The sequence below is a fragment of the Rhinolophus sinicus genome, linkage group LG06, assembly GCF_036562045.2.
Source record: "Rhinolophus sinicus isolate RSC01 linkage group LG06, ASM3656204v1, whole genome shotgun sequence".
NCBI lineage: Eukaryota > Metazoa > Chordata > Mammalia > Chiroptera > Rhinolophidae > Rhinolophus > Rhinolophus sinicus.
Window position 1 is genome coordinate 115439089 of NC_133756.1, and position 23624 is coordinate 115462712.

The window sequence follows — 23624 nt, forward strand, 5'->3', positions numbered from 1 at the left end:
AGGCACTCAGTAAATGTTTCTTGAACAAATGAATGAATTAACTACAATCTATTTAAAATTGTTGGGTCCCTTATGAGAACATAAATAGTACTTCCATTTCCCAAAAGCCTTTAATAAATTATAACTCACCAAATTCAAATAAACATGTGTTTTAACTTCCACCAACCAAATCTCTGGAGGATTTGACACCTTTTCATCTTCAAAGTGCTCTCAAAACAAGAACTGGCTTCCCCCAAAGGCCCCTCTTTGGAAGTTGTAGACTGTAAACAGATACAGAAATGTATTAACATTCAGAAGTGAAGGTGCCTCAGGCCAGTTTTAAAGAGAACCCTCTCCAGTAAAGAAAAGAAAATTGTTTCTTTGATTCTTTTTTGAGTGCCTCCAGTGCGCCAAGGGTTGTGTTAAGGGCTTTCAGTATCTGTTACCTTTTTTCTCAGTGGTCCTGTGAGGTAGGTACTCTCATTTTAACTTTAGAGATAAGAAAACTGAGGCCAGAGATATAAAGTGATTTTCCCAAGGACACATAGAGAGAGAGAACCAAGAGCCAATCTTAAATTCTAACTCCAAAGCACTGACCTTCCCTTTGCATCATTGTGTCTCAACTTTGGGGGCTTATTTCCTGCCTCCGTCACACACAAGGTGTAAATTCTGGAGCTCCATCCCTGACTTACTGAATAACTCTAGAGAGAGTTATGCTTGGATCTGCATTTTATATAAGCTTCCCAATGCTTCTTAGGCTCACTAGATTTGATGACCTACACTTTCTATCCATAGTGGGTTTCTAAAACTCAGAGATTTTTGTCTAAAGTGATGAGAGAAAACACAAAGGGAAATAACTAGGCCCTGAACACTGTGGTTTCTACTGAGCTCGGCCGATTTGGCCTTCTGTACACTAAGTGCAGCAGCATCTACCCCACCCCCCCGCCCCCCGCCTCTCCAGGCTGTGCTGCCAAGATGGAAAGCTTGCCCTGTTCCCCTGCTTTTCATGGCAAGCCTGGGTTGATGTTTTCTCTCCACTCCATATGGATTTTGCAATTAACTCACTAGAAAAGTAAATCACAGGGTGCCTGGAATAATAAGTACAGTGAACACCAGGCCTCAGCCAAGAAGACTGGGACTGGATCCAGAGCGTGACTAAGGTTGCTGGGCTGGTGCAGGAAGGAGGCAGGAGGCCAGAGGCGGGCATCTCCTGGAAACTGGACAAAGACGATAGATGAAGAAGGAGGAGAGGGGACTACAGGTTGAGATTGAGCACCTTTTCTATATGTTCAGCCTAAAGCTCAGTGCTTTACATTCTTTATGTCACCAATTCCACGCAACTCTTTTCGGGCAATATTATTGTTCCCATTTTACAGGAAAAGATATTGAGGCTCAGAAAGACAAAGCTGCTTCCCAACTTCCAGCTTCTCCAGGAAACCTTCATTCCTCCTCATTTATTGTAATCTTTCCCTTTTTTCTGAGCAACTAAAGGAGGAAGAGCTTTTTTCAAGCAGGCAACCTAAGGACAGTTAGGGGACAATGAGAGCTGATCCAAGACACCTGGCTCTTCCTCTATGAAATGGGATAACTGTACCTGGGTGTCAGGGCTGTTGTGAGTACTGAGTCTGATCTCATCTGGAGGAGCACCTTAGACTACCTGACACATAGTGGGCACATGGAACGTTATTTCCCTATTATGTCCACATTACTCACCCAAACCATTTCCTGTCACAGAATGACTGACACTTCTTTCAAAGGTAAAATACCTCTGGGTTTGCTCAAGGAACAGGGATGCATTCAAGCGAGCTCAAGGAATGGGGTTTGTAGAAGGATTACATATGGAATGAGAGAATAGCTGGCATGGAAATCAAGAACAATCCAGTTTGGACTGGACTGAAGATATCTGGAGGTTCTGGATTCAAGGTTGGAGGTAATAAGTCTTTATCTGTCCATCTTGCCCTCTAAGGACGCTCTACATGTTTTGGCTTCCTGTTGCTTTTTGGTGGGGCATTTCCTGCTTCCGGTTTCAATTTCTGAGAGAAAGATTCTGATTGGCTGAGCCTGTCTTTATATGTCAAGCTGTAAGTCAAAGTAAGTGGGTGGAGTCAGGCAGGGCAGAGTCATGTGATATGCATCTTGGCTGCCTAGGCCCACCCCTCAGCAGAAGCCCTGAGCATGCTTCTGAAGGGGCCATGGGCAGGCAGGCACAAGATGATCTCTTTGCCCCAAATGGCCCTGTCTAGATTTTTCACCAGAAGAGGAAAGATTTTGTCTTCTCCATCTTTCTGCCCTCTTACACTGGGCTTGCATTCAGTTCTCAGGAAAGGCTTATGGGGTTAGGAAGGAGAAGAAAGAGAGCAAAGATGAATGGAGGTTCTGTTTGCTATATGTGGCTGTAGACTCTTTATAGAAATGGCTTAACTGAAGGTATGAATGCCTGCAGTCCCCACTGAGGGAATCCTGCCCACCCGCTGGTAAATGGAGGGTTTTTTTTGTGTGTGTTTTTTTCCTGTTAAGGAACTCTGCCAGGGACCTGACACACACATTCCCTGTGACATCCACATCCAAAATTGTTCAGTTTACAAGTCAAAAGATGTTTTCTCGTCTTGCCTCCAGAGCCTAAAAATCAAGCTGTCTTCTTTTTGCTTCTCACAGCTTCCTGAGCAATAAAAATTCTGAAATTTGACAGTTCTGTTGATGGATGTATGGGAAACATAGGGCTGGGGTTTGTCCTCTGTTGAATGGCATTCACTCTGCCATCATCACAGCTCCACAACCCTTTGGGGGGCTGTAAAACAAGTGGACATGACTCAGCAAAGCACCAAGAACAGACACTGGGGAAAAACTTGGCTCCTGGTGGGGTTTGATGGTAGTTTCTTTGCTAGCTAGAAAAGAGAGCAAAGAAGGCCTAATTTAAAAAACAGTTACAACTTTTAAAGCTAGACTCAAGAAAGGATAGGGGCACCCATTTCCTCTAGAACTGCACTCTTGGAGAGAAATTTCTGCACTGATGGAAATGGTCTGTATGTGCACTGTCCTGTAGAGTAGCCATTAGCCACATGTGGTTATCCAGCACTTGAAATGTAGCTAATGTAGCTAGTGCATATGAGGAAATGAATTTCTAATTTTATTTAATTGATTTAATTTAAAATCTAAATTTAGACAATCATATGTGGTTAGTGGCTACCATATTGGACAGCACAGCTCTAGAATCAAGAGTCTGTTGAGCTCTGTGACAGCGAGGAACATGTCTTGTACCCTTATCTGCAATGCCTAGCTCAGTGGTTACCAATGGACTGAATAATATTTAAATGAATGAATGGAGTAGACACTGGTAGTGATGAAATGGAGACAATGTAATATAGAAGGTAAGAGCACAGAATTTAGAGTTGGCCAGGCCTCCATTCAAATTCTGGCTCTGACATTTACTTATCTGTGTGACTGTGGGAATGGTACTGACATCTGGAAGCCTTTCTCATCTGTGAAATGGTTACGGTGCCTTTCTCTCCCATAACGTTACATTATGAAGAATAAATAAGTTCACATATACAGCATGATGAGTGCAGTGCCTGGCATTAAATAAGCTTCTGGCATAAAGTGAGTAGGAGCGTCACAAAAAACACAGAAAAAGTGAAAAGTAACCCTGCTGACAACCAGACTGGGACATTCCCAACAGAGAGAAACAATGCTCCGAACAACACATAAGCAAACCTTCTGTGTGGCCACGTTCAGGGCAAACACATGGCTCCTATGTAACCACAAACACCCAGCTCGCTCACAGCCGTTGCCTTTCCCGGAGGGAATGCTGCTTGTATACTTATTGCCAATTCTAGCCCTGCTTTAATCCTTCCACCTCTACATAAAAATGCTCATTTATTTCATTGTCCCTATGTCTTCAGCGTAGCTACTCCAGAGCTAAACCCTGCTTCCTTGAGTCCTCTTTAAAATTCGACAACACAATCCCACACCCTATAAGAGCCCTTGCCAACCCTGAGGTAACCCCAGGGTACATTCTCCCTTGGTTCAGCAAGCTAAATACCCCTATTTAATAACTGCTGATGTCCTCCGGGTGGACTTCATCACTTCCACACCCTCCTTTTCTGTGGTGATGCTACCTGAAAGCAGCACAGTCACAGGAAAGCTTTTTCCCTTTCCTGGTTCTTCCTATTCATGTGAGGCTGGGCTTCCTGCAGCATAACCGCTAAGTCAGAACTCCTGCCGTGGGGACAGAGCCCTAGAGAGCAGTTTCCAGGTTCTTGGCCTTACATGGAAAGGTGCTGGCTCAGGTAGTAAATGGCCATCAACTGTGATTGGATGGCCATCAGCTGTGGCTAGTTGGCCGTCTGCTGTAACCAGTGAGCCATTGGCCACTAATTTAACTGCTGTGGCTACACTAGCAGCACATGGGGGGCTAGCAAGAAGAAGGTGGCTGAGCTGGCAGGCACGGGTTGCCGTTAGCACGGCGGATTGCAGTTAGCAAGTGAGGTTGGTTGGTTGGCAGAGAAGACGATGGCAGGTTGCAGATAGTGTGGCTCCTGCTTCCTGTGTCTCCAACCCAGCCTCCAGCGAGGCTATAGTGATATGACCCCCATCTATGGCTCCGTGGGTGTTCCTTTTTGGCCTCACTATATCTTGCGTTCTTATGTGGGGAATAGGACTAGAGACCCCGCCTGACACCCTGTGTGACACTTGCACAAGCCAGGATTTGAACGTATGACACCTATAGTTAGCGGCCAGAGCTTCTTGGCCATTTCTGCTTCCTCTGAATACGGTCCTGTGTTATTGCAGCTAGAAAAGCCGCAGAGAGAAAAGAGATAAACGAGCAAAAAGAGTTTTCCTTTTCTCAGCTAAGAGAGAGCTCAGCTGCCTATGTATTTAGCTCAATCTCCTCTTCTTGATTTATAAAATGCCTTTGACCTGAGACTCTAATCGATGTTTAAATAAGAAAGGCCAGTGAGGAAAAGCAGGCGGGGAGTGTCTAGGGCATCGAAGAGAGGCAACATTTACACTGGGAGTACTGTAGATGAAGAAGGTGAGAAAGAACAGTTCAGGCAGTCAGAGATGGCGTCAGAGTCCCAGAGCCCCCAAGGAGCAGTTTGCAGGGATGCGGGGTGGTGCTAGATGAGTTGGAATTTGAGACAGAATGAATTTGAAGCACCTGGGAGAGATAATTACTAAACACCTGGAGCTGAATAAGGGGTCCTAGAGATACTGATTTAGAAGTGATCATTCCTTCTCTCATCCACTTATCCATTTATTCACTCATCCAAGAGAAAAGTGTGCAGTACCTACCAAGGCAGGACCTATGCTTGGTGCTGGGAGTCCAGTGATGAGCAAAACAGAGTTCCCGGGTCACGGTGGTCCCTGATTTCCTTTGCCCAGCTTGGGCCTCGCAGGACTTCTGGTTGGGGTGATCGGCCATATATCCCTGTTATGATTTCCTTGGAGATGCCCTTCCAAGGAAGGCTGATGTCAAACACTGGTTGTCAAGCAGAAGCCCTTCTGCTTTGTTCCACCATAGGAGTCATTTTCTAGTACCGTTGTCCTGATTTGATTAGGAAAAAACTAAATCTTTCCAATGATTCTCATGCAGGTTAGATTCATGAAAGGTGTATTAGAAGTACATACATATATCTAGTTCCCTTGCCCCTTGCATTCTTTATTTTGAATATCCTGACGGATTTGAATGAAAACTGCAAATAAGTGTCCACTGGCTTTCTTGGGCAGTTTTCAGTTATTGGGTGGGGGGGTGATATGTGTATATGTATTTGTACATATTATCTACAAATCATGGAGAAAAGTCACATCAGCAAAGAAAATGTGAGACATGGTGGTCAATTAAGGAAGGGTTTCTCATCGTGGATTTGGACTAAGCTATTCTCTAATAGCCAACAGCTTAGAAAATGAAGCAAAATGATTTATGGTGTGCTTAACTATAGAAACTGTAAGAAATGTGTCTCCAGGTCCTTGTGGTACTATCACTAGCAAAGCAGAAACCCCAACTCTTTGACTTTAAGAGTACAGTGGCCAGAGGGGTATTCTTAATAGACCTCCCAGACTGACGAGAAGTCTGACCATCTGACTGCCTTTTAAGGCGCTGCCCTTCTTCCGTAACCCAGTGTTGGAGTCACTATGAGTGCCAGGGGGCTATCGTTTAAGAACCACACAGGCAGGAGCTGGTCGTGTTCTTGAGGGCTCCTGATATGGGAAGCAGCTGATGGCAGGAGAGCCTCCTAAAGGGCCACACCTGGGGCTGAAGTAATGGGGGAGGAGAGAGCAGGGGAGGAGGCATGCTTTCACTAACTCCCCCATCTCCATTCCTTGGGCTCCAATCTCATTTGTGCTGAGCTGCTGAAAAGCACTTTACCACTCAGCTAAATTTGGGTTTCTAAATCTCGCTGTGCCTCCTTGAGGTTTTCTCTCCCACAGCAGTTAGGATCCTCTTCCGTTCCCCTTGGGTGCCCTTAGTCAAGCATTCATTCCATGCCTTTTGGGGGTTTGGCACGATGGTTATTATGTCTTCTGCTCCTCCGGACATTTCTTCCCTGCAGAAAAGTCCTGAACATTTAGTTGCTTTTTATTTTAGGACCTACATCCTCAGGAACTCTATACCACCAGTTCCCCTCAGTCTTGAGGGAGACTCATGCATTGGCTTAATTCGGGATAATCCAAGAAAGCTGGTGATGCAGGGCTGTGGGATGGATGGGAGAAATGGCCATGTGAGTTTATACAAGCCAAGGAGAAGAATGTGTCTCCTGGGCAGATGCGTGCCTTGGAGCCCTGCTCCTCAAAGAGGCTCTGCAGCATGAGCTGCTGAGAAAGGCAGGATCTCAGCCTCACTCCAGACCGACGAATCGGAATCAGCTTTTCTAACAGGATGAGCAGGTGGTTCCTACAGGCACTGAAGCTGAGAAGCGCTGCCCTAGACTTTTATGAAAGTCGATCTCAGAAACTTCGGAGCAAATACTAGATTTAGTGTTAAGACCAGACACTTTGAAAAAAATGATTCAAAAGGGTTGAGAAATAACAGTCGGGATAAGACCACCTTTTATGTTTCTCAATATCAATATAATGTGGAAATAAATAGGAAAATATCTGTAAGGACAACATTGAATAGTAGTTTCCTCAGGACACGAGTGGCACGGGGTGGGTAGGAGTGAAGGAAGGCTTGCACGGGTGTTCAGCTGGCTTCTGCATTGCTTGAATGCAAAAACATGAATACCTGTTAGTATTATTTTGGAGATAAAAAGTATGCAAATTAACTAATACAACTAAAGGAACAAGGATGTGTGATTTTGATAAATGTAAGTTTGACAACACAGCAAAGAATAACCCCAGGAAGCTGCGCGGGCATTTCTCAGATGAGCTTAAATTGAAAAGGAACACATTACCAGCATCAATCCAAGTGGTGGAATTGTGGGTGACTTTTTTTTTTGGTTTTGTTCTTTTTTTTTTTTTTCTTGTCTGAATTTTAAAAGTCTTCTGCATTGAATGTGTGTCACAATGTAATAAGAAAAATCGAACAAAAATGTTTTAAGGAAGAATTATAAAAGCAAGATAAAGAGACACAAAGCAAACATGAGCACAGTAGAGTGACGCAGAGCTGTGGGGTGCAAATGGCTGTAAGTGAGGGTGAGCTGAGAATCTTTTTTCATGTAAAAGAGAAAAGCAACAAAAGAATTTTTAGGTGTCCTGGGTGTTGTTTCTTGAGCCTCTGCTGTGTGCCAGCTGTATGCCAGTGTGGAGTCTGGCACCCCTGCTGTCGTATACATGAGACAGAGGCTTGGAGAGGTCACGTACCTTGCGTAAGGTCAAGACAGGAGGAACTGGCATTCATACCGCATCTTGTCACTCTGTGCTCCGGACCCCTGGATCGGGACAGTAAGAGCCATGTTGAGTGTGAAGATTAACCCATCAGTCATAGGCTGTCTAAAAGGCCTCGTGGCTTCATCTGTTCTAGAGCAGTGATTTTCCAAATATTAAGGGAGTTGCTCTGCAGGGAATGCGAGGACTGCCTTGGTCCGTTGGGCTGCTGTAACAAAATACCACAGATTGGGTGGCATATAAACAACAGAAATGTGTTGTTTACAGTTCTGGAGGCTGGAAGTCTAAGTACAAGGCATCAGCATGGTCGCATTCAGGTAAGAACCCTCTTTGGGGTGCATAGCCAGCACTTTCTCCTTGTGTCCTCACGTGGCAAAGGGGCCAGGGAGCTCTGCGGGGTCTCTTTAATGAGGACACTCATCCCATTCATAGGGGCTCCACCCTCATAACTTAAGCACCTGCCAAAGTCCCCACTTCCTGATGCCATTGCTGTGCATTAGGGTTTCACCATAGGAATTTGAGGTGCATAAATATTCAGACCATAGCAGGGGCCTTAGCTCCTGCCCTCTGTAGCTCCTGAGACCTCCTCCAGCAGCCTTTGCGATTCCGATGAACACAGGGTCAAAGCCAGGTTCCGAACAGAGTTTCGCAAAGGTCTATGAATAACTAGTCCCCCAGATGCACTGAGGAGTAAGGTTTCCAGACACATTTGAGGCCCTCCGCTTCTCGCTGTGCTCTTAGAGCTGCGCTGTGCCTGCAGCACCGAGCCTGCTGAGACACGGCCCACACTCTTGTGGTAACCTTGTCATCCAGGCCTGCGTCACCACCGACAACGTTTTTATGGAAGGCCCTTCAGCATCTCACAGAAATTGTGCTCCAGAAAACCCATTATGGACACGCTTTTTTTTTTTTTTTTTTTAAATTAAACTTCCACAATATTTTCTACTTTGTGGTTTGGGATGTCTTCAGAACATGTTGTTCTTTGAAGAAATGTCTAGAGAGCTAAGAATGTCTCTAATTATACCCACAACAAGAGCAGCACCTCCTGTCGGCCTCTGAGGGCTGGAGGTTAACAAGGATTCCACCTGCATGAGGCACAAGAATAGCATCTGGGGTGACGTGACGCTCGCTCTGCTGCAAAGAACAAGGTCCTCTCAGCCCTGATGGGAAGGGGGACAGGAGAGAGGCTGAACTCAAAAACTGACATTCTCAAAGTAGTTCTCCCATTGCACTCTATGGAGGGTGGTTTTGTTGTTGTTGTTGTTGCTTTTTGATAATTAAAGCTTCTTGGAGATCAAGTGCCCCCAAGTGAGCATAAAATGCCGAAAGTTCCCCAACAACTATAATAACTAATGTTTCTATGTTGCTGGGCAGTTTTAAACAAACCGATTCTCAAGTCCGCAGCCTCAAAACAGACCTGACAGAGCTGGGTGTTATTACCCCATGTTACAGATAAGGAGACTGAAAAGTGACAGCACGTGACCCTGTCCTGCTCTTTGCACTCTCCATTCTGTGTCTGTTACCATTATACTAATTTGCCTCCTGCTGTTCATGGTTATAGCAAAACCCTAGATTTCCTGGGGTAACCTGATTTCAGGGAATTTAAAAACCAAGTCCGGTTCATTAAGTGCTTAGCAGAAAGTAGTTTATTTGTACCTTTATAGGACTTCTCAAATAAATAACTGCATAAATCTTAAGTCCACAAATCAAATCAGTTTATTTATTTACTTGTTCATTTATTTAGACTTAGGAATAAGCTTCTAGTGCTCTGATAGCAAAAACAGCTGCCTTTATTAAATGTCTGTGTTAGATATGAAAACGTCATGAGCCGCAGCTCTGATGTGACACATTCCTGCCAATCCAACTAGGCACCATCAGGGTTTTATTGAAGCACAGGAAATACATTGTTTATGTAGCAAGAGACAGCCGGCTGGACCAGGAAAGCTTGTGCTTTGGTGCCATATCATCCTGGCTCTCAGAGTATTCATTTCCTTATCAGTGAACTGGGGAACAATAATACCTTGCTTACAGGCTTGTCAGGAGGATGGCAAACATGTGGCCACAAGTGCCTTGTGTGTAGTAGATCAGGAAATTGTAGCATCCTTCCTTCTTTGATAGACTCTGAACATCAAAACAGTATTTATTCCTTCATCCCCAATACATCAACCCACCCCATTCCGACTCTGGTATGCACCTTCCCTCCTGGGGTACCATTTCTTCCTATTTTTACTTTTAAAAAATCAACAATATTTATTGAGCACCTGCTGTATGCCTACGCTGGTGCCAGGTACTTGGCACAGATCTCACAACGTCGTGAAGAGACAGACAAGTTCACTACCATATCAGGGTTCTAGGATATAAGGGTCAGCGCGCCATTGAGTGCCACAGATTGAGTTCTTCCTTGAGGACGGGAGTTAGAAATGCTTCAAAGGGTGGGTGATCCAGGAACAGAGTCTTCAGAGATGAGTAGGTGGACGGATGGGAGGGGGCAGAGGGAATTGTACTGCTCTGCGACTTGTTAAATTACCCCACCTCTGTGGCTGAACCTGTGCTCTTTCATTTTCACTCCCAATGAGCTAATGGCGGGCATGTTCTTCCTGAACAAATGAATAGCAGCTTCTTGCCATCAACATGAGTCTCGAGGGCCTGGCATGTGGGGAAGAAATATGAATGCTTGTTTCTGGTGCTAATCTTTCTACTTCCTACTTTCCTTGAGACAATAGGGTAGAAATCGCCTACTTATTTATACAGTCCTCTTGCTTTTTGGGTCTCTGGGCTTCCCCATGAATGCTTACGGACATCTTCAAGCAATTAGCTTTCTATGGCTCCCACCAGAGCCTTCTCTTAGGTTCTTGCTCCCTTGGCCTCAGGCGAGCGCACCTGATTACTTGAACATTTGAAAGGCTCTCAGAACGTCACTTACATGTAGAACACACTTCTCAGTATTGTAGGAGGCAGTTTTTGGAAACCGAAGTCACCTGAGGTTCTTTCTCATGGAAAGTGCACGAAGCTGGCAGTCTAGAGATCTGGATTCCCGGCCTGGTTCTGCCACTCCCTTGCCATGTGACCCTGGACCAGTCATTTTTCATTTCCTTCTTGGGACTTCGGTGTCTTCGTTGGTAAAAGCAGGCAGTGAGAGCCGTCGCTCCTGTGACCCCTTCCCGTTCTAAGGTCCGAACTTATAAACTCCAGACGGATAAAAGGACGTTACCAGCATAGCGCTCCAGTGCGGGTGCAGTGGTGGTGACTGTGTGACCTTCAGGCCTTTAGCTGGCCGGTACACTGAATTGTGTTCACATTGGTCGTCTCTGAGGCCCAAAGCACTGTCATCTGTTTTAAGGAAAAACAATTCAAGATGACAGGTATCTGGTTTTGCATGTCAGGGCTCAATGAATCTTTATTGACGGTAGTGATCTTAATTATGGCGACTACACTGCCTCAAAATGAGACCGTAGCTTCAGGATCAGAGGTGGGGGCAGTGGTGTTCCCACGGAGCTACAGAGCAGAGTTTCTCAACCATCACATTGGGGCCAGAGAATTCTTCATTGTGGGGTCTGTTCCAGGCATTGTAAGATGTTTACCAGAATCCCTGGTTTTACCAACTAGATGCCAGTAGCAACCTTCCTCAATCACGACAGCCAAAACGGTCCCCAGACATTGCCAAATGTCCCCTGGGGATCAAAATTGCCCTGTTGAGAACCACTACAACTAGAGTGAAAGTAGAAACAACCTTCACTTACATTTGCCCAGAAGTGCCAAGTCTGAAGACAGGGCACGTCCAGCCCAGCATGATCCTTTACGCCTCTGTACCCACCTCACCAATCGCACTGTCCTTTCGTGGGTGCAGTGCTAAATACCTCACCTTGACCTTCTCATCCCCAAATCCTGTTCTCATCATTTACTCAGCAAACTTCTGCTAAGTTCCCATTGCGTGCCTGGATTCATACTAGATTCTCGGAAAACAGTGATGAGCTCCCGACTCAACCCCTGATTGCCCACTCCTCCACTATTCTGGAAATTGAATGCCTGCTGCTGGCTTCCTGGTGCCTATTAGAAGCTTCCTTTCCCTTCTGATTCTCCACTCTGGCTTTGAAGCCCCAGGCCTTAGCCTAGGCCCCCCCAGTTGGGCACAGCCTTTGGCCCTTAGCCCTCAATACTTTATTCCCTTGGTAGGACTACTACCCTGTTTCCCCCAAAATAAGACCTAGTCGGACAATCAGCTCTAATGCATCTTTTGGAGCAAAAATTAATGTAAGACCCAGTATTGTATTATATTATATAAGACCTGGTCTTATAGTATAGTAAAATAATACCAGGTCTTATATTGATTTTATCTCCAAAAGACACATTAGAGCTGATTGTCCGGCTAGGTCTTATTTTCGGGGAAACACAGTGAGGCACTGGTCCTGGAAACTGGGTCCCCTCTCCTCCAAAATATTGTCCATCTGTATGTGTATATGTAATCAGTCAGTCAAGGACATACCGAGCAGCTCTTATGATCCAGGAGTTCCCTGTACTCTTCCATCTCTTTATTTTTTACATTTCCTTCACTAAGTACTTAGGAATATGTCCTATGAGTCAGGCACTGCTGGGTGTTGAGGATACAAGAGTGAGCAAAAGCAGACGTGGTTTCTCCAGTGTGGAGGGAGGAGCCAGCTTTCATCACAGAAGCAATCATCCACGTCGCTGTCCTTTATCTACCTCTCTGTCTCCTTCTCTGTCTTCTCACTTCTCTCTGCCTCCCTCCCTTTTTACCTCTCTGGCTCTGTCTGTCCTTCATCCCCATCTGTCTCCAGCAGTGTCCTGGGCTGAGGCCAGCCATCAGGCTTCTCAGGGGGGCTCAATCTCGTTTGGATACCTGCCTCCCTGGCTTTCTCCTGGTGGGAGAATTACTGTTGTTGAATGGGGTGTGCCGAGGCTGTTTGACAGGAGTCAGCCAGAGCGGGCTCTAAGTAAGAAGAATCACTCCTTCCTGGGGATGGTAGAGGGATATGAGGCCTGTAAATCATTCTCTGAGAGCAGCACATGGCTCCGCTCTGCTCAATGTGCCACTGAGGGAAGATCCTAGACACATGGAGAGGAGGGATTGCAGGCCAGCACCCCGAGAAAGACAAGCTGCCGATACCCAGTGTGGGATCCTCTTCCTCCCTGCCTGAAGGACAGGAGATGCCAAGTGTTGCTTGATGACATGTCCAGCTGAAATGGTTCTTTAACTTTTTAAGAGAGGCACAACCTTTCCATTCATAGGCCAAGGTGGCTCCATCTCAGCCAAGGTCAGAGGGGGTTTTGGGGACTTCCAGATTTAGAGTGGCCTGGGAACGAAACCTGGGCTCTACATATTTGCCCGGCAAGCCTGCACAGGTCCGTTCACTCAGTGAGGCTTATACATAAAATCGTAATAATGTTAGATGCCACATTGCCCAGTATGAGGAGCAGTTATTAAATAGTGCTTGGAAATGGCTTAGGACAGTAGCTGGCACATGACGTGCTCAGTGAATGCCAGTTCTGGCCCCATGGTGCTACTCTCTGGGCTTCCCAGCTTCGTCCTCTGATTACATGCCTGACTGCTAAACGCAGAGGAGGCAGAAGTCTTATTCTGAACCCTGGGTGCATTCTGATTGCTGCCCTTTAAAGGAGGTGGGGCTCTGCCTATTTTCTCTCCCTAAATTCTTCCAAGGCCCTAAACCTCCCTTTCTCTCACTAGAGTAATACAGCTGGTTAGCAGCTGTTAACTTGACTCTTTTCAGGAGATCAAGTTCATTGTCGGTGATATGATTTCTCCCCATAAAGGACTTGGGGTTTTCTCACAATGAAAGCTGTTACCAGAGAGAACGGTGTTATTAATAGGGCGTCCTGGAAAGGAGCCCACCTGGATAGAGAAAGCTACTCGCCACAAATTCCAAATCAGTTTTGTCCCATTTTATGCGCTCCCCCTCTTTCCTTTGCCCTCCAACTTGGGAAGCGCTTTCTGAATTAAGATTCCAACCACGAAAGCCCCTCTGGGAATGGGACTGAGAAATGTGGAGGCCTGGTTTTGAGGCGTTCTAAATCATTCAATTCTCCAGGGCCTTCCGCTCCCGCAGGGGCTCTTGGATTTCCAAGACAGCCAAACATCTAAGGAAATAGATTGCTGTATTTGGACAAGACCAATTTAATGATCCAGAAAGTAGAGAACATGGACAGAGGAGAAAGCGAACTAAGCCATACGCTGCCCTCAGAGAGAAAGAAATTGATTGAGGGTCGGGGGAGTTAGCAGTCCCAGGCAAAACAAGTTTGCTAACTCCATAAGAGCTTTGGTTATCGGCTCCCGGAAAATAAATTTGAAAGCCAGGGAATCTAGCAGGCAGAGGCGGCCAGGGGAACGATTGTAGCTCTGGAAGATACCTTGTGTGTTACCGCTCTGCCAGATTCTGAGCTCCTTGAGGTAAGAGGCTGGGTTTTCAGATTCTGATGGGGACATCAGGTAGTAAAGACGCAAGGAAAGGCAGCCGGGTTTCTCAAACTGGGTTGTGGGTATCCTTGAGCCTGTGCAGAGGTCATCAGGGAAGATACTGATGGCCTGTATTTCTGAAGATATGAGGGAAAGATTTAATTAAAATAGACATGAAAATATCATAGAAAGAGCAGGCAAAATTAGAGTGAATTCTTCAGATGAAATATGAGAATTGAATGAAATGTCAAACAAGCAGCTGATCACTTCAGGCCCATTTCTCAAGAGTCTTTAGGGCCTGGTTCTCAAACTTTAGGGTGTTCACCCATCACCTGCGATGCTTGTTAAACTTGTAGAACCCTGGGCCCCTACCCAGCAATGATTATTGCCACTAGTTCTAAAGTGGGACTTGGAAAGCTGTACATTAATTAGTGCCCAGGTGGAATCGATGCAACTACACTAACGCACATCCTGCCTTGGGGAGGGGGTTACTCACCCTTCTGCTATTCCGGCTCATAGTGGGTGCTGTGCTGCCTCACCCAGATGCCCCCACAACAAGGCATGCATTTTCCAGATGCCAGGCAATGTCAGCAGCTCACCGTTCACAGCTGCTTCTTTCTCTGGGAGTGGTCTTCCTCTAAGGAAGCTGCCTTACCAAGCCCAGGTTATCCCTGGAGGCAGCCTGTATCCAGTGACTCCTCCATGGGGAAAGGGATTGGAGTGAGGATTACAGAGAAACCCAAACTCCTTGGTCCAATCTGCAACAGCTCCGAAAGGCCAGCTCAGCTGCAGAGCTCTTAACGAGATTGGCCGAGGCGGGCGTTGTACTGCATTGCAGTTCCAGGTCTCTCTGCCCGGTCCTGCTTCCCTCACGCCCTGCCTGGGAGGAGGTGCTCTTAAGAGCAAGAAAGCTTCCATTAGCATATCTCCATCAAAGAGTGTTTCCCAGGGAACCTGACCTAAGACAGGCACACTTCGGACGAGTTTGAGAAACATGAGATAGTGGAAAGTGCATAGCCTTGAGCATGAGATAGCCTAATATAATAATGAGAAGATTTCAACAGCAACAACTAATATTTATTGGGTTCTTACAATGTTCTGAGTGCCTTATACTTATTTTCTTCCTAAATCTTGACAACCCTGCTACTGTCCCCATTTCACAAGTAAGGAAACTGTGGCACAGAAAAGGTAGGCAACTTGCTCAGGGTCACATAGCTATGAAATGGCAGAGCTGGGGTTCAAATCCACATGGTCTGGCTCTAACAGAGTCTTAACATCTATGCTTTACCCCTTCCCAGAGTCCGGTGAAGATTTTTCCATGTACTAGCCTATGATCTGCATGCACGTGTACCTGACTGGGCTTCAGTTTCTGAATCTGTGAAATGGGGTCTGCGGTACCCACATTGCAGGACCATAATGGGGCTGAACTGAGGCTCATCCTATGTAAAGTACCTAACATGTGCCTGAGGCCAAGCAAGCAGCAGGTAAACAGCTAGGTCTAGTGTAGCCTTGACAGTAAATGCTTTTGCAGTAGATGCATGAAGATGCATGAAGGAAGTTGGCCCTCCTGCAGGAAACCCTAAAATGGTCGAGGTTCCAAAATTGTCAGAAATGGTCGAAGACATGAGAGGCATGTGTTTAAGAGGAGATGAGCATGTGGGATAAGACTGAGGAAAGGGAGAAGTAAGTTGCACCAGTGCACAAATCTGTAACTATTGAGAAGGTGGGAACATCAATTCAGGAAGCTGGAGATGCAGCTGAGAATTCTGGTTTCTAGGTCTTTCTAGGAACAGTGACATGGATGACTCAAAGTGTTCTGGGGGGATCGAGGCACTGTGGCGGCCCAACGCATGAAATCCTCAGCCAAACACTACAAGACTTTGACTTGAAGAGTCTTGTTCTGTCTCTGTCACAAAATGGCTATGTGATCCAGGGAAAGCCAACACTCCTTGATCTCAGCCTCATTTGGAAATGGAGGTGGATATCTGAACCCATGGTCTCCAAGACACTACCAGCTCAGAAGCTTGATGACTGCAGGAATTTCCAGGCCTTACCTTAACATGGGGAGAATCGCTAGTCTCTTTGGTTTGCAGAAGGAAACCACAAGCTTACGGTTAGAAGCATTTTCTGCCCTAACCTCGACCCCTGAATCACCCAAGGTTCCCTTTTAGAATTTTATGTCTGGATAATTCCAAGTTCAAGCCTCTTGTTTAGCCCACATGGACCCCTTCTCTGCCTCTTCACTCACCGCTTGCCCCTCTTGTATTACACATGGAGTGTTTGTCTTTGAGCATCTTTGAGAATAAGGGCTGAATGCCTGTCTCAATTCTTCCAGTTTCTATGTCAAATTTTAAAAGGGCTGCGGGGAAGAGAGGAGACCTCAGATTGAAATATCCAACCATAACACCCACAGTTATGATTTACGGATCTCACTGCCACCCCCAGCCTTTCTCTTCTCTTTCTTCTCTCTCCCTCCTTCCCCTCCTCCCGGCATACCCCCCCCCCAACACACACACACACACACACACACATACTTCTACACAGAAAGTTACGAGAATCTATAGAGTGGCCAGCTCTGCCCAAGGTTCTTTGGATGGAAGTCTCCCAAGAAATTCCATCTGCGTTGCTCTTTTATCCAAGTCCAAGAAACTGTTCCTTCTCCTGCACAAACATCTTGATTATTCCGTTTTGTCAAGGAAGTCCACAGTCACTCTTTAGGTTGTGGGGATCAGACTGCCCAGCTTTTCGTCAGCCTAACAACAAGTCATTGAATTCCCTTCTCTGAAAAGCTAGAATAGTAATTTTCACCATTTTGGGTTCTTGTGAGGATTTATAATTTATAGAAATTATAAATAATTTATAGAAAGTACCTAACAAACAGTGCCTGGCCCAAAGTAGACATTCTAAAAAGCACTCAAGTATTACTTCTAATACCATTGTTGCAGTTCCAGGAGGCATGAACTATGTTCAATCTTGGAGAGTTGGGAGATGCCCTACCCACTCAAATTCTCTCTGCTGGACTGCTTTGGTACAGAACAGTCCTATGCCCTGTGTCTGTGGTGCTCTTTATAAACCTTCCTTTCACTCACTTCATTGGGTGAGGATCATTTCCATGTTTCCCCAAAAATGAGACCTAGCTGGACCATCAGCTCTAATGCATCTTTTGGAACAAAACTTAATATAAGACCTGGTCTTATTTTACTATAATGTAAGACTGGGTCTTATAAAATATATAATATAATATAATATAATATAATATAATATAATATAATATAATATAATATAATATAATATAATATATAATACCGGGTCTTATATTAATTTTTGCTCCAAAAGACGCATTAGAGCTGATGGTCTGGGTAGGTCTTGTTTTCGGGGAAACACAGTAGTTCCTTATTGCCCGATTACTGTCAGAAAGGGCTCTGCCTTGAATCCTACCTGCAAACATTTGCTCTTGTTACTCCATGAGATAACAATGCCTGGTCGGTGGGCAGCCTCTTTAGGTTGGTTTTACTATAGTTACTATTATATTTTGTCTACCTCTGGCATCACACCCAGGGTCATGCAGGGATGGTAGAGGACCCGTAATGAATGCTAAACAAGAATAAAAATTAAGAGAGTAGATTCAGGTGCTCTCATCATCATTATAAAAAAAAAAAAAAAAAAAGAAAAGAAAAGAAAAGAAACTATGTGAGGAAATATGTTAACTAGCGTGACTGTAGCAGTCACTTCACTATATACATTTATCAAATTCATCAGGTTATGCACCTTAAATGTATATAATTTTTACTTAAAAAATAAAATAAATACACCTGTAATTCCTCTCAGCTCTAGGGCTCTTGCCTCCTCCCGTTGCCACCTGGCCAGGCACTGCCCTGACTCCTGCTCACACACACATTTATCGCAAACACCGTTCCCCTATGTTATTGTCACATAGCAAATGGAAGACTTGCAGAATCTGGGAATCTTTAAGAAAGAGATCTGAATGGGTCCATTGTATTTATGCCTTAGAAAAGACAAGTAGACACACACACACACTCCCACACACGTACACGCATAAGCAGCGTGCACGTGACCCAGAGATAGCCATGAAGCTCACATGCAGACTCACATTCTGTTTAATTGAGAGATAGGGTTTGTTTCTGCTCTTCCGGTAAAATTCCCTATTAGCCTTTATTCAGCTGAGAGTGCTATTGGCCCTCCAGTGTCTCATTAGGGCTTCCAACTCCAAGCTTCAGGAATGTTGATCCAGGCAGTTTGGCCATAAGTAGAAAATCCTCAGGCTTGGGAGTCATCGTTTGGCTTCAGACAAAGTTACTGCCCATGTAACCATAAGCACGTTACCTTCTGGGGCCTCAGTTTTCTCATCTGAAGAACAGGGATAATAGCACCTATCAGAGAGAGTTGTTACCAAGGGTTAAGTGAGCTATTAGCAGCAAAGGGATGACACAAGCTCAGTAAATGGCAGCTACTTATACTGTCTCTGTAATATGGACAAATCTCTTAAACTGAGATAATAGTCCTTGCCTTACAGAAGTATTAGAAAACTTCATAGAGCCAGGGAGATGTTGAGTATTGTTATTGTTATCTATTAAAAAGCACAAACCTTGTTTAGGGACTGTAAGACCAGACCTACTATTTGAAAGCATCTAGATATCCCCCACGGCACTGACGATATCACTCATTCATCCATCCATTCATTCGTGCCGCGTGTTCCTGGGCATTGGTGGAGAGAGATACACATGAATATGTCCCAGATCCCGCCCCTGCGAGCTCTCAGTGAGGCACTTAAATAACCAAGCACTATGACAAGAGGTGACAATTCTTTGAATTGGAGAAAGTACAAGGAATCTACCCCTCACTTTTCCTTACTCTGGTGTCTTCCTGGGGTTCCCAAAGGATCCATGACAGTCCTCTAAGTGCTGCTTCTGGCAGGCGTTTCCAAGGGGTGCAAGAGAGGCAGTTCCTAACATCCTCATCCCTCTCCTTAGGGAGGAATTGTTCCCTCTGTTGAGGGCTAGTGACAAGAGCCTTGGCCTGGAATCAAGAGGCCTGGTGTCAGCCCTGGTTCCACTGCTTTCTGGTTGTGCAGCCAAACTGTTTGGTTTCTCTGAGCCCCATTCCATCAGTAGAAAATGGGAATAGTAGTCGAAGTATTATTAAAGGTGACCTCTGTGGTAACACCTAAAGGCACCGTAACGGGTGCTAAAACATTAGGTTTCATGATAATTCAATCAACAATATTTATCAATCCCTCTTCATGCCCAGGGCTGTGCTAGGGTCTGTGGGGGATACAACAAGAAGCAGATGATACAATCCTTGCCCTCAAGCTGCTCACCTTTGTATTCGTGAGAAAAACGAGCACAGATGATCTAAGCAGGAAATAATAGAAGAAAATATTAATAGATCTTGTTTTAGGGCATAAACTAGCTTTCTAGATATTGAATCTGACTTTTCCATCAAGTTACCTATTTACTGCAGAGACCTGTTGTCTTGCATGTGATTGACTTTGTAGTGTCCTAAGTTGTTCTGTTTAAGCTACATAGACCATGCACCCTATGCCCAGGCACCTCTCTCTCTCTCTCTCTCTCTCTCTCTCTCTCTGTCTCTCGATTCTTGTGATCAGATGAGCTAATGAATAAGTGAGCAATCTGTACCCCAGAGTCTTAGAAATCTAGAGAGGCTGGAAGGGACCCAAGAAATCCCACAGACCAATCACTTCTCTTCACAGGTGAGAATCCTACAGCACAGAGAACAGAAGTGTTGCAGACAGGCTCCCTGTCCAAGTCAGTGATAAAATGTGGCCGAGAACCCAGATGACCTTGCTGCCAGAACTGACCTTGGCCTACTCCAAGTCTTTCATTAATTTTGTCCTTCCCACTACAGGAGGTAGGGAGGAGATCTCTATGTAGGGCAGCTCTTAGGTAAACGTACAAATCTCCTAGGTAGATACAGTCGAATCTTAATGCCCCCACTTACTAGCTGAATAACCTAGAGAAGTCACTTAACTTCTCTGAACTGTGAAATTGTTATAATGCTTAATGCTCCTTTCATTGTGCCATTGCACAGATTAAGTATCTGGCAGTGGCACTCAGTCAATGCCTAGGATGGGCGCCCCCGTTGCCCATCAGGCCAGCCCAGGGAATAGTGGTGCCATCAGTGCCACCCATGTTTATCCCCCCAGTGTCGGCCCAGCACCACGAGCCTTTAAGCGCTCTTCCTGGTAACCACCCATCCTGGTCCACTGGGCCCTCGGCCTAGAGCACAGGCTTCAGTGAAAAACAAGACAACCCCTCTCCTTATCAACCAATTACTGAGCAGCTTTTTACTGCTATATTAATTAACAGTGAAGCAGATCATTAACATTAGCTTATAGGAGCTCGAAAATCATTAATAGTTTTTTTTCACACTAGTTTTGGGAGCATTCATTGTGATAAATCTTGATTTGAATGTAATTCACCCTCATTTTCATTTATGCCTAATGCAAGGAGAGAGGCATTTTCTTGACAAATTGGGAACTAGAAGAGTCTCGCAGCTATCTTAGGTATAATTGCGACTAAATAAATATTTTGAATAGATGAATGAATTTTTTTAAATAGTTACACAAATGGAGGTGTAAATGAATGAAGCACATAGGTTAGTGGTTACGGGCACCGGATTTAGAGTTATATTCAAGCACAAATCTCTGTCAGTCCCTTTCCATGCGGAGCCTTCTGCTCCCGGCAGGTTCCCTCTCTGAGCTTCAATTCAATGGGGCTGCTAATCCTCATCTTACAGGATTATTGTGATAATCGGTGATAATGGACATAATGTGCCCGACACAGTCACTGACCCACGTAGCCGCTCGGGAAAGGCAGTTACTCTTGCCATTATCACCGTCGTCATCGCCACCGTGGTCTTCATTATAATCACCATCTCAGTGTATCCATCATCATTATCATCACCGTCTTCCTCCATCGTCATCACCATCCTCTTCATTGTCTTCATCCTTTTTTTACAAAGCTTTATAGACTTTCATCAAAGTGAAACTGTGCCCTTATTGGGAATATCAGTTTCAGAAAAACAAAATGCTGTCATCTTTTTTGTGTATCTTTTCGAAACCTTGTCTTTGGAAATAATTGCATTTCTAGACAGGACCCTTTAGTCTGCAGTCTGCAGAGTAATTGCTGCAGCCACTACTGCGTTGAAAGGTTTCCAGGGCCGTGTGAATCGAGGAATGCATGAGCGTCAGGACGGCTCTTTCCCCGGTCCTGGGACTGATTGTCTTGTTCGCCTTTAATCACAAATCAGCACCAAGATCCTTTGCTGGGGCTGTTGACTGCATAGCTGAGCCCAGTGGCACCTTCTTGGAAGGTCTGTGGGTGAACAGCTGTGGAGAAGGGCACTGAGGGGTCATGGAATGAATGAAAAACAGGCACACATTCCCACCTGGGGTTTGCATTTGCTATGAGGCCTCTCTGAGCCTCAGTTTCTTCATCTGCAGAATGGTGTTTGTAGAACATCTTCCAGGGTTGCTGTGAAGATTAAATGATATAAATTAATGTGTGTGAAGAGTTCAACACAGTGCCTGACACAAAATCGGTGGTTGGTAAATGATTTGGTGGACACCAAAAAGGTGATTGGACTCCCCTAACATTTCATGTTAGGAACCTAGCCCAGCCGCATTCCAGCGCTGTGGGTTATCTCATTACCTCACCGTCTGTGCCCTGTGGTCTCGCTACAGATATGCATTAATCTAAGAATGATCAAACCAATCCAGCTAGGTACCCCCCACCTCCTCCCATCACACACATGCTTCTTTTACTTGCTCAATCCAAAGACAGAAGGATTTTCTTCTGAAGATGGTTTGTATTTTAAAAGCCAAATGGATACATGGAATCATGACATTCTAGAATGATCAGATGCCCGCTAATCCTAACCTCCAGATATATGATGAATGTCCAAGTCCCACATGTCCCCTGATGCTCTGGGACTCCCGTGTCATCATATGATCGTAATTCCTCACTGGCAGCTGCGTCCGTGGGTACCCCATTCATCCCCTCTGTCCACTGCCGTGCAGGTAGCCCAACTTTGAACTGCACGTCTTTTATTTTTCCCTGGGGTTTTTCTGGCCTCTGAAGCCATGGGACAGGTCAGAAGTGACATGGAATTAACACCCCCTGGGAGCATCAAACCGGTGATTGATGGGTGTTGGTGTATAAATACCCCAGTTCCCTCACTTCTCAAGTGGGATAATGCACCCATCATTGGTGGCCTTCCCTTCCCTGTCTCACACCTGCAATCCTTTACCAGCATTTCTTTTACTCTCAGGTACTACTTACACCTGGATCCTTTTTTCATGGTTTGCTCCGGGGGGAACCTAAACATGAGGACACTAGTCTTAGACACAAGAGGAAGCACTGGAGGAGACGTGGCCATTCACTGTAGAAAAGGTTCTGGAAGATCTATGAGTGAATCACAAAGTGGCGCCTGCCTTCACATGTTTACTTTCTCGGGAAGAGACTTGGGAACAGTCAAGTTCAGTGACATAAGGGATATGTAGAAGAAAGGATTATGTTCTGATTGCCGTGAGGTGTCAGTAATGTATATAAAATTGCAAGGGATTCATTAAAATTCAACAAACCTTTGAGTGCCTGTTTTGTGCTAAGCTCTGGGCTGGCCCAGCAGGGATGCAAAGATGAATAAGACACATCCTCCATCCTTGAGGGGAGCAGGCAAGGTCATTTCAACGCTGAGATCTATAATTGGTGGAGGTGTTCAGCAGCAGGGGGTATCATGGGAGCTCAGAAGAGCAAGGCCTACGCTGAGCAATAGTGGTTTCTCTTTCCCAATGGAGTTATCTGTATGGACTTAGGTCTAGCTCAGGGCTTGGCATAAAGTAGCTGCTTGATTGATGCTGGTTGAATTGAACCGATAAGTTCAGTATGGTGGGAAGAGGCCTCTCACTCCATGATTCCTTTGCCCAACTGAGAAACACCTTCCTCCTTACACCATCCATCTTGAGGCCCAAGTGGTTTGAACATTGTCAGTCATAGTAGACAACTGGGTCCAAAATACAAGTTTTTTGTCTTCTTTATGCCAGGAAAAATTCACATGTATATTCTAATGTTTAAAAGCATTTAGAGGTGGGGTGGGGAGGAGGAATCAGAGCTGCAAGCTATTGTTCACGCTTGGCTGATATTTAACCAGTTGGTTGGGTTGTAACTGAGACTACAGCTCCAATGGCACGTAAATTCCAGCGATCACGCTGAAGCCATTGAGTCTTCCTCATTATTTATCTTGGAGTAGAAATAACCTTTTCATTATTGAAATATAATCGCCAAATGCAATAGTCAATATTAAAACAGAATTAGCAACATGAGCTCAACATTTGGGAAGACATTTCTAATAG

The 23624-nt window shown here is 45.2% G+C and overlaps 1 protein-coding gene and 1 long non-coding RNA gene across 16 annotated transcripts in view; one reads left to right on the forward strand and one right to left on the reverse strand.

The window, feature by feature from the left end:
• TENM4 (teneurin transmembrane protein 4) overlaps nucleotides 1–23624 on the forward strand; it is a 972743-nt gene that overhangs the window by 620309 nt on the left and 328810 nt on the right. The gene's annotated exons all lie outside the window — the stretch shown is intronic.
• LOC141572213 (uncharacterized) lies at nucleotides 7063–15055 on the reverse strand. Of its 2 annotated transcripts, XR_012497462.1 has the most exons (4): nucleotides 14730–15055; nucleotides 14188–14370; nucleotides 7780–7847; nucleotides 7063–7178 (listed from the first exon to the last, which is right to left on the reverse strand). It is a non-coding gene; the product is annotated as an uncharacterized LOC141572213 (long non-coding RNA). The 2 variants fall into 2 exon arrangements; XR_012497463.1 differs by lacking the exons at nucleotides 7063–7178; nucleotides 7780–7847 and adding an exon at nucleotides 7854–11133.